This window comes from Triticum urartu, chromosome 5, assembly GCF_003073215.2.
Source record: "Triticum urartu cultivar G1812 chromosome 5, Tu2.1, whole genome shotgun sequence".
Taxonomy (NCBI): domain Eukaryota; kingdom Viridiplantae; phylum Streptophyta; class Magnoliopsida; order Poales; family Poaceae; genus Triticum; species Triticum urartu.
The window spans coordinates 20,803,959-20,808,834 of record NC_053026.1 but is presented as its reverse complement, the minus strand read 5'-3'; positions in this window follow the sequence as shown (position 1 = coordinate 20,808,834).

The following is a 4,876-nucleotide window of genomic DNA, read 5'->3' as shown; positions in this document are numbered from 1 at the left end:
GATGCTTGCACCAGTCCATAGATGGATCGCTGGAGCTTGCACATTTTGTTAACACCTTTAGGATCGACAAAACCTTCTGGTTGCATCATATACAACTCTTCTTTCATAAATCCATTAAGGAATGCAGTTTTGCTTATCCATTTGCCAGATTGCATAAAATGCGGCAATTGCTAACATGATTCGGACAGACTTAAGCATAGATACGAGTGAGAAACTCTCATCATAGTCAACACCTTCAACTTGTCGAAAACCTTTTGCGACAATTATAGCTTTGTAGATAGTAACACTACTATCAGCGTCTGTCTTCCTCTTGAAGATCCATTTAATCTTAATGGCTCGGTGATCATTTGGGAAAGTCAATCAAAGTCCATACTTTGTTCTCATACATGGATCCCATCTCAGATTTCATGGCCTCAAACCATTTCGCGGAATCTGGGTTCATCATCGCTTCCTCATAGTTCGTAGGTTCTTCATGGTCAAGTAACATGACCTCCAGAATAGGATTACCGTACCACTCTGGTGCAGATCTTACTCTGGTTGACCTATGAGGTTCAGTAACAACTTGATCTGAAGTTTCATGATCATCATCATTAACTTCCTCACTAATTGGTGTAGGTGTCACAAGAACCGGTTTCTGTGATGAACTACTTTCCAATAAGGGAGCAGGTACAGTTACCTCATCAAGTTCTACTTTCCTCCCACTCACTTCTTTCGAGAGAAACTCCTTCTCTAGAAAGATTCCAAATTTAGCAACAAAAGTCTTGCCTTCAGATCTGTGATAGAAGGTGTACCCAACAGTCTCTTTTGGGTATCCTATGAAGACTCATTTCTCCGATCTGGGTTTGAGCTTATCAGGATGAAACTTTTTCTTATAAGCATTGGAATCCCAAACTTTAAGAAACGACAACTTTGGTTTCTTGCCAAACCATAGTTCATATGGTGTCGTCTCAACGGATTTAGATGGTGCCCTATTTAACGTGAATGCGGCTGTATCTAATGCATCACCCCAAAAAGATAGTGGTAAATCGGTAAGAGACATCATAGATTGCACTATATCCAATAAAGTACGGTTATGATGTTCGGACACACCATTATGCTATGGTGTTCCAGGTGGCACGAATTTGTGAAACTATTCCACATTGTTTTAACTGAAGACCAAACTCGTAACTCAAATATTCGTCTCCGCGACCACATCGTAGAAACCTTATTTTCTTGTCACGATGATTTTCCACTTCACTCTGAAATTCTTTGAACTTTTCAAATGTTTCAGACTTATGTTTCATCAAGTAGATATACCCATATCTGCTCAAATCATCTGTGAAGGTCAGAAAATAACGATACCCGCCGCGAGCCTCAACACTCATCGGACCACATACATTAGTATGTATGATTTCCAATAAATCTGTTACTTGCTTCATTGTTCCGGAGAACCGCGTTTTAGTCATCTTTCCCAAGAGGCATGGTTCGCAAGCATCAAGTGATGCATAATCAAGTGATTCCGAAATCCCATCAGCATGGAGTTTCTTCATGTGTTTTACACCAATATGACCTAAACGGCAGTGCCACAAATAAGTTGCACACGGCTAAGAGATCCAAGGGATCAATTATTGTGTCTCCAAGGGGACACGGCTAAGAGATCCAAGGGATCAATTATTGTGTCTCCAAGGGGTGCCCCCCTCCCCTTATATAAAGGAGTGGAGGAGGGGGAGGGCCGGCCCTCTCTATGGCACGCCCTAGGAGGAGTCCTACTCCCACTGGGAGTAGGATTCCCCCCCTTCCAAGTAGTAGGGGTAGGAGTCAAGGAATGGGGAGAGAGAAGAGAAGGAAAGAGGGGTCGCAGCCCCTCCCCCTAGACCAATTCGGACTAGGCCTTGGGGGGCGCCCAGCCTCTCCTCTCTCTTTCCCCTAAAGCCCAATAAGGCCCATATACTCCCCGGCGAATTCCCGTAACTCTCCGGTACTCCGAAAAATACCCGAATCACTCGGAACCTTTCCGATGTCCGAATATAGTCGTCCAATATATCGATCTTTACGTCTCGACCATTTCGAGACTGCTCGTCATGTCCCAGATCGCATCCGGGACTCCGAACTACCTTCGGTACATCAAAACACATAAACACATAATATAACCGTGATCGAACTTTAAGCGTGCGGACCCTGCGGGTTCGAGAACAATGTAGACATGACCGAGACACGTCTCCGGTCAATAACCAATAGCGGAACATGGATGCTCATATTGGCTCCCACATATTCTACAAAGATCTTTATCGGTCAAACCACATAACAACATAAGTTGTTCCCTTTGTCATCGGTATGTTACATGCCCGGCAAGTCTCTTTACTCATTCCGTAATACATCATCCCGCAACTAACTCATTAGTTACAATGCTTGCAAGGCTTATAGTGATGTGCATTACTGAGTGGGCCAAGAGATACCTCTCCGACAATCGGAGTGACAAATCCTAATCTCGAAATACGCCAACCCAACAAGTACCTTCGGAGACACCTGTAGAGCACCTTTACAATCACCCAGTTACATTGTGATGTTTGGTATCACACAAAGTGTTCCTCCGGTAAACGAGAGTTGCATAATCTCATCTTCATAGGAACATGTATAAGTCATGAAGAAAGCAATAGGAACATACTAAACGATCGTGTGCTAAGCTAACGGAATGGGTCAAGTCAATCACATCATTCTCCTAATGATGTGATCCCGTTAATCAAATGACAACTCATGTCTATGGCTAGGAAACTCAACCATCATTGATTAACAAGCTATTCAAGTAGAGGCGTACTACTGACACTATGTTTGTCTATGTATTCGCATATGTATCAAGTTTCCGGTTAATACAATTCTAGCTTGAATAATAAACATTTATCATGAAATAAGGAAATAAATAATAAGTTTATTATTGCCTCTAGGCATATTTCCTTCACATTTATCATGATATAAGGAAATATAAATAACAACTTTATTATTGCCTCTAGGGCATATTTCCTTCAGTCTCCTACTTGCACTAGAGTCAATAATCTAGTTTCACATCATCATGTGACTAACACCAATAGTTCATATCTTTATGTGATTAGTTCACATCTCTATGTGACTAATACTCAAAGGATTTACTAGAGTCATTAATCTAGTTCACATCGCTATGTGATTAACACCCAAAGAGTGATCATGTTTTGCTTGTGAGAGAAGTTCAGTAAATGGGTCTGCCATATTCAGAACCGTATGTATTTTACAAAAATTTTATGTCTACAATGCTCTATACGGAGCTACTCTAGCTAATCGCTCCCACTTTCAGTATGTATCTAGATCGAGACTTAGAGTCATCCAGATCGGTGTCAAAGCACTGGTGCGCGTCGGTCCTAAACAAACGGTTTAAAACCCCTTTCCGCGACGGCATCTGGAACCGTCTCCAAGTGAGTGTGGGCGATAGGGGGATCCTTCCCACACGAACCAGAAACCGTCGGGGATATGCCCTCCTGGCACACACGTTCGGCAAAATGAGGTCGTGTGCGACCAGCGAGCGCTCAAATACGGAAATACGTACAGTACAGATAAAAAATACAATTATAGTGAAATTGTTTCCGGTCGCAAGTACATCCCACACATCAGTCCCTGCGAAACGTTTCCGTTCGTATGCACATCCCACACAGTCGCTCCAAGGAAAACGTTTCCGTTCATAGGTACATCACACACAATTTTTCCCGTTAAATTGTTTGCGTTATTGAATGTAGCACACACGGTCCGTAGAAGAAACTGTGTGGCAAAGGCTGTCCATGACACGCAGTTTTTATGTGGTAAACGTTTGCGCAAGGTGGCCTAATGCAAACAGTTTTCAAGAGAAAGTCGTGTGTGATTGTTCATTGATCCAACACGGTTTATTCCTAGAAACTGTGTGCGTTGCCTGAGGTCATCGCCCACGGTATGTTTTCAACAACCGTTTGCAATATCTAAACCCAATTAGCAGGCTAATTCTCCATTAGCAGGATAATTGCCCTATTATTAATAATCCATTTATTAATCTAATTGACATTCATATTAAGCACACAATATATTTCATTTCCATATTAAGGAAGTAGAATTTCATAATTGAAATACATCAGAGTACAACATGATATAGCTTCAGCACTCAGCTACCCCATTACACAACTGCACCAGCAGCAAGTTCACATGCAACATGTAGAACCTTTCGAAATTAGCATCATAGATGGTATATAGACAGATGCATCTCATCTGGAAAACTGCTGAAGCGGAAGGCGAATATTGAGCCTTCATTCATGTTGAAGGTCTTTGCAACTTTAGGCCAGTGCCTGTGGATGATTGACCGTCCGTCCTTCGTCCTCTTCAGGAACACTTCAATATTGAACCGTGGGTGTTGTATGAAAACCTTCCTCGCCTCCTGACCATAGAGGTGGTTTGAGAGGTAATCATCAGTGAACTGCTTTGGAAAGGCCTGAAAACAAGGATGTGCATAAATATCTTCTCTATATTGGAAATGGGGCAAAGGAATAAAAAAGGCAAGGTATAATAGTTAGTACCATCTTGTAGTGAACTAATGTCTTCTTCATTGTGCAGACAAAGATCTTGTTGTTTTTTGTCGCTAATTTCTTTATACAAATCTTTTCTAGTTTCTTGATTTGAATTGATATTCATGGACAACTCAATTCCCATATGCAAAAGGGTCGAAGTGGGTCAAAACCTCTGAACAGCAGGACCTACATGTGCAAGACCAAATTGTTAAAAACCAAATATTAGATGGTTCCAAATTGCAAATAATGTGCTATTAGAAAGACCATGCACGTGCTAACCTCGATTTGTAAACCTCAGTGCTTCCCATTGTTTCCCTGCAACACATATAAGGTAGTTTAGT